This window comes from Diabrotica undecimpunctata, chromosome 1 (genome assembly GCF_040954645.1).
Source record: "Diabrotica undecimpunctata isolate CICGRU chromosome 1, icDiaUnde3, whole genome shotgun sequence".
In the NCBI taxonomy this organism is placed as follows: Eukaryota; Metazoa; Arthropoda; class Insecta; order Coleoptera; family Chrysomelidae; genus Diabrotica; species Diabrotica undecimpunctata.
In genome coordinates, this window is record NC_092803.1 from 106,099,398 (window position 1) to 106,112,353 (window position 12,956).

The following is a 12,956-nucleotide window of genomic DNA, read 5'->3' on the forward strand; positions in this document are numbered from 1 at the left end:
AGTGGTTCATTAAGACAAAATGAAATGGGCAATAAACTCATTTGAGCCATATGAATCACTGAATCCGTACGGGGTTTATCCAATACTTCTGCAGAAGAAAAATAACATTCTGTACAAAAAATTACGTATGATACTGCAGGCTAGCCTAGAACTGGAGTACATACCACAAGGATGGAGGCTAATAAGGACGACTTTTATATCCAAACTCGGAAAAGTCAGACAGGAAAAAGCCACATAAAAATTTATGTCATTCGTACTAAACACTCTAGAAAAATTGGTCCATAGGGATATTAGGAGTGGTCTATTGGATGAAAGTCCAGTATATCAGTGACAGTATGTGTATCGAGCAGGAGCCTTTATAGAAACAGCACTGCTTCATCTCGTACAGAGGAAGGGCTAGGTTCTAGAAAGCCGAAAGTTTTTTGATGTTAGGTGAATTTCTCGATATAGAGGAAGCATTAGACAACATTTACGAAACAATCACAAGGAATTGGTCTAAAAGAAATATACGAAACAAGCTGCAGGTGGATAGACTGCACGCTGAGGAGCCGTATGATATACGCAACGTTACTATGTGACGTAGTATTAGCAAAACTAGCCAGAGGCTGTTCTTTGGAAGTGTTTTATCTTCTCTCTTGTGTAATCTGATCATCTATAGGCTGATAGCTGGATTTAGCAATGACAGGATCATGTCCTGGGCTATACGGATGTCCTAGTTATTTTAGTTCACAGCAAATTTAGTAGCACGATCAGATAGATAGATAGAATGCAACAGTCTCTGACTATAGTTACAGAATGGACTTCAAATGTAAGGTTTAACATAAGCCCGCAGAAATCCAACATCATGAAATTTATCCTAGCTTAATGGTACACATATTAATCTGGGTAAGATTAAACTAAAGATTTACTTTAAATAAGCAGATAGGAAGAACAGCTAAAGAAGCGGTAACTACTTTAATGATATAATGGTAGCCCGAGGCACTGATGAAAAAATGTGGGGTTTAAAACCAAACATTTCATATTAGATTTCTAACATGGTGGTAAAAGCAACAATTAAAAATACACATTGGTATGGTGGCCAAAGGTGCATCAAAAAAATGCCGTCCTCAAAAGACAAGGTGTAAAGGCGTGCTTGAAAAATAGGGATCGGGCAGAGAAAACACTTGACCCAGAATGCAGGGATATGCCTGGTATACAAAAGGGTATAAAACTGCAGAAAAGTCGGGTGCAGAAAAATTCGGTAGTAGTAAAAAGTCCACTAGGGGAATATACATCTGTATTTTAGGTAGAGATTTTTGTAATCTTGCAGTGTGCAAGAGAAATTAACATAAGAGATTTCTAACTGAAGCAGATCAATATATCATAGATCGTCAAGCAATCATGGGGGCACTCATAAGCCCTAAGGTGGACCATAGGCTATCTTGGAAATACCAAGAAATACTCCACAGACTGGCGGAACATAATTGTCTCTTACTGATATGCGTTCCAGGTCACCGGAGAATATACGGTTATCAAAAAGCTGAGCATCAACTACAAAATACTTTTCCGCGACCCCAAAAAACATGTCACATGGCAAAATATATGATAATAAGTGATAATAAGACTGAAGTACTGCTTAAAACAAGCAGGAATCAGTTGAAAGTCGTAATCAAGAGACTCTTTTATAAAATGGGACTGTTTCATAGAGACCTAAGCTGCAGGCCCTGCAGAAGCTGAAACAGTCAAGCATATCTTGCATGCCTGCGTGGCATTATGTCGCATGCCGCAAAAAGTTTTTGTGGAGACAACCAAGTGACTCTATTTATGACAACGTGACTATATTTCCCATCCACTAGACCTGTATAAGCTGGTACATGGTTCCCGAATCCTGAAATGGGTATAATGGAGGAATGGAAGATGTACAATAAGCGAATTGACTGCACTACGACCGGTTTATAACAGACGGCTTCCACGAAAAAAAAAAACAAAAAAAAAGTGGATGTACATTGAAAGCTACTTGTTTCAATACATACATTTTAATTAGTTAATATTGTCGGCACTTTGTATAGTTTAGTTTTTCAATAAGTAATTACCTTAGATATTTGAACATCCAGAAAGTTTCGTACCTTCATTTTCTGTGGTATTGTTTATAGGATCATTTTTGTAGCTTTTCCATAAATATAATGTATTTATTTTATAATCATGGTATCTTGTCACATACATATTTGTTAGATTTGGATTAACTGGAATGTACATCTGCAATCTAACATATAAAAAAAATCCAAATTCATAATAAAGTAATATATCTAAATTATTTATATTCTAATCGCCAAAATTAGCCTGGCATTTTAAATCCATAATAATCAATTGCATGACAGAAGTGATTATTTATACACATGAATCAATAAGAAAGGACAAAATTGCGGTTTTAAAATAAAATATCATACATTCGTTTATGTTTAGATCACCGTGAATTTTGGATTGTAAAAAGTTTATTTTAAAAGAGATGTCTACTTTTATACGCCATTATTTTAACAGCTTCCCTTAACGTTGCTTTAGAACTTTTAAACTCAATGTTGTGTGGATTAAACATATTTCATAAAAAGTGATATCATATAGTATTAGCATACAATGACCAAGAAAGCCTAAAGAACCTTTATTATTAATTTATCATAATTTGTTGTTTAGATGATGTGACTACACTTCCCCTCTGCTTTAAATTTTTCTATTGATAAAAATACAAATAATCAAACAGAAATGAGAAATACAGAAAGATACGAAGTGGTTAGACAATTTAGTTACTTCAGATCAACTACGCTAAAACTCACCAAAATGTGGGAAGATACCAATATTATAAAAATCAGAAAGACACATCTTATCTGATCATTAGTTTTTTTCCTTGCTACTTACGCTGCGGAAATCTGGACTATTAAAAAATCATATTGTAAATTCATAGTATCTGTCGAAATGTGGGTCTAGTATAAAATATGTGAGTATCTTGCAATAATTTTCTTATGCATCTGGATGTTGAGAGCAATAATGCTTTCTGCATGGTCTTATAGAAATTTTCACTATACCGAGTAGGAAGTCTTTTGTTTTAGTTAACATATTTCCTGATGTCCAATAGTTTGACGCTATATTGTCGGCATAATCTTGGCTGACTTCATTGGAATGTCGGCCATGCAGAAGTTTGCCTATCCAGATGCGCATTTTTTCTTCCTTAGAAAGGTGGTTTATACCCATTTCTGGTTTTATCAAGTGGTGGTATTGCACAGATTGCGCGATGTAAAGTAGATGTCTCAGCCTTAAGAAAATCATTTCTTAAATTAGCAATCTGTTTTTCTAAGTGTTAACCTATATCCATAAGTCCTCAAAAGTCGTTCAGATATTCGCTCCCACAATAGATGCAAGCGGCGACGAAATTAAAATTTTCTAATAATCATCAGCCATTAAAGCATAATTTAAACAAGACGACATAAACATAATTATCGAAGATTTACAGTCACGATTGGTAAAATGGAGAATGAATTGGTGATATTGATTGGGGGATAAGAAATAAAAGAGTACTTTTTTAGAGAAAAGAAAATGTACAGTAATTTTTTCGATAAAATGCAAAATTTTTGAGTTCTTTGTAAAAAATCGATTTAAGACATAAGCAAAATTGAAATTTTCAATCTCAAATAAGTCGTGAAAGTATTGATTTTTCGAAAAAAACATTTTTATATATTAAATAGAACGTTTTTTTTGTATAAAATATAGTGTTATATCGATTTTTGAGATTATTTTTAATCTAAAGGTTTTGATCCCCCAGTCAGGGTGAATCTCACACCCAAGATAAAAGAGCACTTCAGCATATAACAGATTATACTTGTTAAGGTACCCCCTGGATTTATTTTACATAATGCAAAATGAATCCAGATATGCCCTCCTACAAGCCATCTTGCAAGGAAAAATATTTTAAAAGCGAGGTCCATGAAGAAGAAGAACATTCTGGTTAAAGAACCTCAGAATCTGCTTCAACACAACATCTGTACAGTAAACACAATACAAAAAGATACAGTTAGTAATTAGGAATAAAATACGACAAATGAAGAGTGACGGTTTTGGGAAAAATGTAACGAGGAAGAAGAACTAAAAAATATAATGGAAAATTATAGCCAGTAATAACAAAAATAACAACATGGGTAGAGTAATTTATTGCACTAAAAGATATATAATTGATATAAAATGTATAAAGCGAATAGTGGTCAAAACTCAAAAATAGAAACACCTACTAAAAAAAAGATATGAAGGATCTGTTTGATGCTGATGAAAAACCATTGCAACAAAATAAAGAAAGAATTGACTTCAATCATAAACAATACATATGCAAGACAAAATACACGAAAACTCTCACACACACAAACCCATATGCCATATTAAAAATGCAGACCAATTATAATAATAGAATTTGAAATTCCACTCGAAATGGCCAAAAACCAAGATCGTATCTTTTTAGCCAAAGCATGGCTTTTATCCATAAAATCGTGGCCAAGTAGATCAACTTTCAATTTTGTTGGCTGTCAACAACTTTGGCTGTTAGGCACTCTTCTTAAAAAAAAATTCTTACATAATCTCTTTTGAGAACGTTTTTCGGAGTGGAAATCGAAACGTTAAATTTTTTTAGTTAAAAATGTAATCATTATTAGGTATAATGAATTGTGGCTTATCCCATATAAATACAATATTTAACTTAGACATGCCGCCAGAAAATATTATCAAAACATTATTTTACTCATTATACACTTTATGGATTAGAACGTGTTATCTAATAAAAATATTCGATAAAAATTAGACGACAAAATTCAATAGTAGTTGATAAATATTCAATAAAAGATGACAGTCTTAAAACCTATTATTAATTTATACTGTACGTTTTCCTAATTATCCGAAACTACGTCCGAGCATCTCTATGTACGGGTTTTGTCCTTTCGCAGACAGAAACGGACATAAGTTAACAAGACCTTGCAGCGAACGCCTGCACAAAACGCTGTCGTCGAATACAGTTCTTACCACTATCGCGACGTCGTCAATAATCTCATCACAGCAACGCAACGCCAGGGTGAGTTTCGAAGAAGATTCCATCTTTGTGCCAATTAGAACCTTAAAATTAATAAGTGAGATTCTCTTACAAGTTGACAACAATTTATAAGTTATGCCAATATTCGTATTTTTAATCATATATATTTTATTTTATTATTTAATATTTTAATTAATTAACCCGCTATTACAATTATAGTCGGTTCACAATTTGTCGATAGCTCACTACAAGTTTAACCCTAATTAGAGAACTAAAATACAGAGAGGATAGGTAATACGATATAATAGTAAAAACCAACCTTAAACTGACGGTTTAAGATGTTTTCGACTAACCCACCTTGTATCTGAAGGAATACAATACCTTATAATCCTATTACGAGGGTATTTTAAATGGTTAGAGATGACCGACCAGTGTCGTAGAGTATATGATTGAAACATTTATTTGAACTAAATAAATATATTTTTTAAATTGTACTTATGTAAATTGTATTTTTTAATAAAACTTATTTATTTTATTCAAAAATAAAAAGTTTCTTGCCATTTTTTGTAAAAGATACATTTATTTAATTAAGGGGAAAGACGCCAAATATCGCCTGGCAAAATTTGCAATGTGTTTTAAATGTATCCATTATTTTCGAATCCGGAGAAAACTATAATATTTTTGAACAATTTAAACGCAGAATGAAAGATTATATTATTACTGAGGGCAGAAAGTCCCTGAAAACTTATAGAATGTTTATTTTAATATGTTATGTAACAGGGGTGAAAATAAAAGAGAAAATATAGTATAATTTTTAATTGAAAATATTGCATGCAAAAGAAACTTTTTATTTATTCTAATAAATATTTAATTATGCCTTTAAATTTTTCAAAAATGCTTTTTAGTTTTCTCAGGATTTGAAAAAAAATGGATACAGTTAAAACACATTGAACATTTTGCGCCTTTCCCCTTTAATACCTTACGATTACAACTGCTATTACTTACCTTATTTATAATTACGATTAGAAAACTATTCAAATTCAAAATAAATAGGATCAACTTCGGAATCCGAGTCGTCTTGAGGGTTAATAATTAGCGGTTGTGTCTCTACGGTGGCATCAATTATGTTATCAAGATCCCACATTTTTTGTCCTTTTTCTATTACATGTCTTACTGCATCTTTCCAGTTTTGTTCTGTAATATGTTGTAAAGACTCGTATTCAATTTACGTACAGCTTGTATTTTATATGACGTATTTTTTCTAGTCACATAACTTGTGCCCAAATGAGTTCAATTGGATTTATTTCGCAGTGGTAGGGTGGAAGTCTAAAGACTGTAATGTTTCGCCTTTCCGCCATTTTGTCAACTACGTATTTCTTGAACTTAGATTTGTGTTGCCGGACAATTTTTAAAAGTTCTGCTTTTACCATTCCATCTTCGTAAGGCAGATACTTATTCCGCAGCCAGTTAAGAATATCCTGTTTCTTCCACGCATTAGTTGGAAGTCTTTCTACTAGTCGTGAATGATAGGGTGCATTATCTAATACTATAATTGAATTTGGTGGTATGTGTTCAATCATCTGCTCAAAATACTCTTCGAAAACATCAGCTGCCATCTCCTCGTGATAGTCTTTTGTGCTTTTGGACTGAAATTCCAACAAACCATGCTTAACAAATCCTTTTTCACTGCCAATGTGAGAAATTATTAATCTACTGCCTTTACCAGAAGGTGGGGAGATACCAGTAGACCAACCTTCCATAAAGGCTTGCCTGGAGGTTAATATATTTTTATCTGACCAAATTTTTTTTAGAGTATGACCTGAGTTTACCCACGTTTCACCCTGGTAGAAGATGGGACTTCCTTCAGCCCGGAATTTTCGTATGGATCTCAGATAATTTCTTCTCCAACATATTATCTCCTCCCGGTCAAACAAAAGTGATTTTTGGTCTGATTTCTCCCACCGGAAATTTAATTCTTTTAAAACTTGCCACAATTTAGTTCATCCGATATGAGGCGAATACCCATATGAGGCGAAATCCATGAATTTTCCTTCGAATACCATTTTTGGCAAATTCATCAATTTCAATAGGCCTTTTCCCTCTCTTTGAGCATTCGTTTGTGTTTGGGTTAGCTATACCGTGTTTTTTTCTTTCTGATAGGAACCTATATATAGTTGACTCTTCTAAGCCAGTAATGTTGGCACAACTTTCGACTATGTTGCGAACAGTGTTTGTGGGATTCTGAGAAACCAGAGCATCGTGAACATTCAGGACAATAGTCTTCTCTCTTGGTAAATAGACAGACTTACTGACTGTACGCAACAGTACCGGTGTAAAACTTGATGATGTTGATGATGAAGCCATCACAAACAATCCAACAAAACGAGCGAAAGGTGCGTATATGTTCGTAGACATTAGACAATTCATAGACAAGTTCAAGACAAAAGAAATATTCGAGACGCTAATTACTGCCGTGGACGCGGAAACACCGACGAGCCATAAATTACATGCGATCAAAAACGTACTAAACAAAAAAATTGTTTTCGTTCGTAACAACTTCTCCCTTTCAAGTTAAGTTTCGAATATAATTATATTATTAAAAATCTGGGGAATTCCATCCTAATTATCTTGCAACGAATAGTACCTTCGGATATGAATTCCAGGTTTTCTAGTAAAGTGATTAAACGCGGAGATTAGTATTGAAATATCCAAAGAGATAAGGTCTTTCATTCTTATTCACAAAATTGTTAATGGTTAAATTCTTATTTTTATTAATATAATACAATAACCAACATTAGTCGTGAAAGTTTTAATTGTTTTTTTGCTAAATATATTAGTATTAAAATATTATTAATATTATATATAACAGTATTAAAACATTATATTATTATTATTTAATGAATAAACACCTTAGGAACGCCTATGATTTACGACCGTTTTATGAGTTTGAGGCACATTTCGTGCTCTCAACAATTTGTGAACGGAGAATAGAGGGAAAACTCACCAGAACCAAAAAAAGTCGCAAAGGAAATCCCTGTCAGACTCGGTCTAATGAAGCGATATCCAAAGTTTGGAGAGAATATATAGCATAAACTTTTATGTCGACGGGTACTCTAACTATTGTATATTATTGTTGAATGCACCGTGAACGTTTAGAGTAATTATTTTCCTTGTAGGAAAGAATTCTAATAAACATTTATTTCATATTCTCACTGCACTGTAAAACGTATAATTTACAATAAAAAAGATATCTTTACTTGAACTTCGATTATTTAAAAAGTACTGACTATAGAAAAAGACGTATACTTCGTAAATTTTTTATACTCGAATCGAAATTGTCGAACGTGAACAGATTCACTTGCATTGGAAAACGTTGCTCTGAATACAAATTCAGTTACTCGTTGTAAACAAATATCTAATGCATTGCAAGTAGCTGTTTGAAACGTTCGCTTAGAATTTTTGAAAATCGTGAAAGGTTTTTTATTGTAATTTATTATATCAGAGCAGGACTTTACTGAACAGTACAGTAGATGCCTTATGTAAATAGGGGAATGGAAACATTCTAATAAATATTGTAAGAAACTTACTTATCTATACTTCCTTTACCAATCTCCTATAAGACTATCTACCACATTATTTAACATATAGTAAAGGTAATTATCAAAAACAAGAAGCAACAAGAATGATCACACACTAAAAATTATAAGATAAATAGACAATCTATCGTTAGCATTTTCTGGCATTTTTTTACACAATTCCAGAGGCGCAGCGTCGGGGGTTGGTTTGTTACAGTCTCCCCCTGGCCTCGAACTCGTTAGAGGAGGAGCCAGCAGGAGATATGCTTTTCTTCCTGGGGCGTCCTCGTCTTCATCCTGGCACTACAGGCGTTGGAGCTTCAACGTCATTGAGGCTAGCTTGTGTAAACGCGGATACGTGTAAGACACCAAGGGGAGTAGGAGTATCCACTCAACAAAGCTCATAACTCACAGGCAATACCGCTCGTTTTATCCAATAGGGTCCATCTCTCTTAGGGTAGAATTTAGCTCTCTTACCTTTCGACCTGTTACTAGGAGAGGTTGTTATTAAATATCCTTCTTTGCTCTTTTTAGTCCACAAAACATCCGTTAGTACCAGTAAGTCCCGAACGATAACACAAACGCAGTTTTATCGCGGTTAGCTTCCACGAAAATAAACTGATGATATCCCGATCGTAAGTCTATGGTAGACATATAAAAAGTTCGCTTAGCGGCGTGTAATAAATCGTCCATACGCGTTAACGGGTATGAGTACTAGTAGTCACGGTATTTAAGCTTTGATAGTCCCGGCAAAGTCTTGTATTGCCATCTTTTTTCGGCACCAGTACAACCGGCGCGGCCCTCGCCCTTTCGCATTCTTCGATAATGCCTTCCTCCAAGAGTTTATCTAACTCGGCTTTCAGTACCTCTCTCTTGGCAGGTGACATTCGGTATAGTGTCAGTGCAATTGGTACGCTATTCCCAGTATGAATGCCATGCTCTGCATAACCCGTAGGCTCTCCTCCCATTCTAAAGGCATTCTTCCTACCTTCCAAAAATTTATTTCGAGATACAGAGTCGAGCTCTTTTGTAATCTGCTAGCATCATTCCTTCATCTTGTCTCGAATTTTCACAACAATGAACTTCAATAGGTTCTGTACATTTTTGTTTAAAAAGTAACGGCTGTCGTGTGCTTTCATCCGCAAAGTACCTTTCCTTATTGTGAAAATCTAGAGATATTTGTGCATTTATCAACAAATCAATACCTAAAAGAGTTTTATTAAGTGCATCTGAAGAAACTGCAAACTTTGTAGGCACCATTTTATCAACTAAAGTTGTCAACACTCATTCGTTTCTACCAACACCATCAGCGAATTTTACAAAAATTTGTCCAAACTTAAAAGTTTGTTCTATGTTTTCTAAAAAGTTGTACAACGTTGTACCAGCTACACTTTGTTTGGCACCTGTAGCTATTAACCCTTGACTTCGTGCCCAAATATGTTAAACATAAAACCGGTCTAGGTTGAGGTGAAATAAGTGTCTATACAAAAGAGAAATCTATTGAGGATGTTTCCGTGTGGCTACACACTGGACAGTTAGCTCGAATGAAACCCGGTCTACCACAACCGTAACAAGTTGTTGCCTTGTGCTCCAGAGGCGCAGCGTCAGGGGTTGGTTTGTTTCAACATGTATTTTTAACAATATCGACAATCATTATTAAGAAAATGTGATTCTACTTATAAACTACGGTTAGATATTATCTATCTGCATCTGCTATGAAAAAACAAATCTTTATAGGTATTTTCTCCTCTGTAATACATAGCAACTGGTTTACATATCGATATTTAAACTTAAGTATACATCCGAATAAAAAATATTAACCATAAGACAGCTTGGGATATTATATCAAGAATGATTGTTGATAATAATTTTATTAAAAAACGCCAAAAGCCGATTTCCAATAACGAAACAGAATTATAAGTGATGCTATCTGCAGAACAGCATCCCAAAATCACATTGTCAAAAAGGACACACACATACATACATTAAAGGAAAGAGATTACGACAAACTGTCTGGATTTTGCCTTTTAATACAAGAAAATTGAAATTGTGGGTTAGTTATGATTGTGGGAGATGATCATAAAAAACATCGGAAAGAATGAATAAACAAAGTTTTAAAAAATAAACTTTATAGTTACTCTACAGCAGCTATTGGGAAATACTTTGGAACTATTTTTAATAACAAATTAATGCATAGATTTTTTGATATTTTTTGGCCAGCAAGATCTCCAGACTTAAACTTTCTAGATTACTCCTTATTGGCTACTTAAAACAACTTTTGACAGCAAGGTCCTTTTAAATATAAAGATCTTTTGGAGAGGATAATTTTTTAAGCGTGTCAGGAAAAAACTCCCTATATGATAATGAGTGTATTGTTAGAATTTAATAAACGAACCACCAAATGCATGGAAAGAGATAGTGTCTATGTATAAGGTCTAGTAAATTGATAAAAAATCCTAATGATTTCCTACCCAATGAATACTGTTTTACTATTACTATTAAAATTACTATTACTTATTAACCTTATTAATTAACTTATCTTCTGGTTATGCACAATAAATCATTATGATTTAAATACATTAAATATTCAAATGCAATAAAAAATTGTTACAGAGCTTAATATAATAATATAATGAACCGAAAGATATTATGTTTTTAAATAAAATATCTGACGTCTTCTTAAATCTAAAATAACCATTGTTAATATTATTGTTAACTTCTACATAAAATTGATATTTTTTGACAAAATCGTCTATATAACCGCAAAAATTTAATATCTGAGGATTGTATTTTAGGTTTTACAGCATGCAGAACTTTTAATAAAAAACAACTTTTTCATTAAACTAAAAATAAAAAAGTTTCCCATATGGGGTCGACTTTCTAATAGATAGGTTTTTTAATACGTAGATTGTTAATAAAAAGGTAAAGTATATAAATTTGTTCTGATGGAGGCGTCAGAACGAGATATAACCGTGGAGACTTTGAAGTATGGAAGAAAAACAACAATCCGGGTATTATATATCGTAATGAATACAATAATATAATACAGGTAAGGATAGAAGAACGTTTTGTGGCAGGCAGTGCGTACGGTAGCGCCAAGTGATGTTGATGATGAATGAATACAATTCTGAGCGAGGAAAAGAAGCAGTAATGGTACGTTAGTACCTTTTCTCACGTTATTGCGATTTTAATAAGTAAAAAACTGGAACTTAGTAACGCTGTTGTAAGTAAGAATTATAGATCCAGAACCCCACTGAATGTTAGAATGTTAACCCTACTCTAAATGTTAAGTTACTAATTAAAATACTACAAAACTATATAACTACAGATCAAGCTGGATTTTGAACAGTACTCAGCATAAACAAGTACCTTTTAACTATAAAATTGTTAATCGAAATAACTCGAAAAACATGTTACAAACTTATGGGATTAACTGAGCTCATTATAATAAATAGAGAGGTCAGTCAAAGAGATACCATATAACCAAAAGTGTTTAATCGAGTACTAGATAGAAGACATATTTAAAGAGTTAGACTCAAACAACTTAAAGGCAATAACATAAACGCATACTGCCTAGACCACTTACCATATGATTAAGACATTATACTTATATCCACCAAAAGATTACAAAAAATTACTAAAGATTTGAGTCCAGAATAAATAAAAATATGGTTAAAGATTAATAATTGATCATAATCAAACTAAAACCATAAAAAAATCTCGAAAAAGGTCTAAATATCACAATCACAGAACATAGTTTGAGCAATAGTTGGTAAACCGTTTTATATACTAAAAAATAAAAAATACGATCAGGATCTAAAGCAGGTTCTTCAATCAGAATGTGCTACTATTTTTGACATACAACATTTACATTTTACCGAGGACAACTAAGAGGTTAAGATAGAGAAAAAAACAAACTGGATTCGCAATAAAACTAAAATAAGAGATAATTAAAGTAAAACAAACAATAAAAAGTATACACACAACATGCTGTTGATACATAGATGTAAAGGTATATTCTTGACTCATTATATATATATACATATATATATATATATATATATATATATATATATATATATATATATATATATATATATATATATATATATATATATATATATATATATATATATATATATATAATATATTATATATGTCTTCCAGGATAATTATTTCCTCGACCTTTGCAAAACTGTGTATTTTGTCATCTTCATTGTGCTGTGCTATCATTAAGTAATAAATGTTTTGTATTTTTTAAAGCCGTAAAATATATAATAATAAAGAATAATGCGGTTAAATTTAGGCAATATAAAATACTGGAACTAACAAATGTTCTAAAA

The 12,956-nt window shown here is 32.7% G+C and overlaps 1 protein-coding gene across 1 annotated transcript in view; it reads left to right on the forward strand.

Annotated features, from left to right (window-relative positions):
* The window catches only part of LOC140451924 (uncharacterized), an 804,624-nt gene that overhangs the window by 437,345 nt on the left and 354,323 nt on the right, over positions 1-12,956 (forward strand). The gene's annotated exons all lie outside the window — the stretch shown is intronic.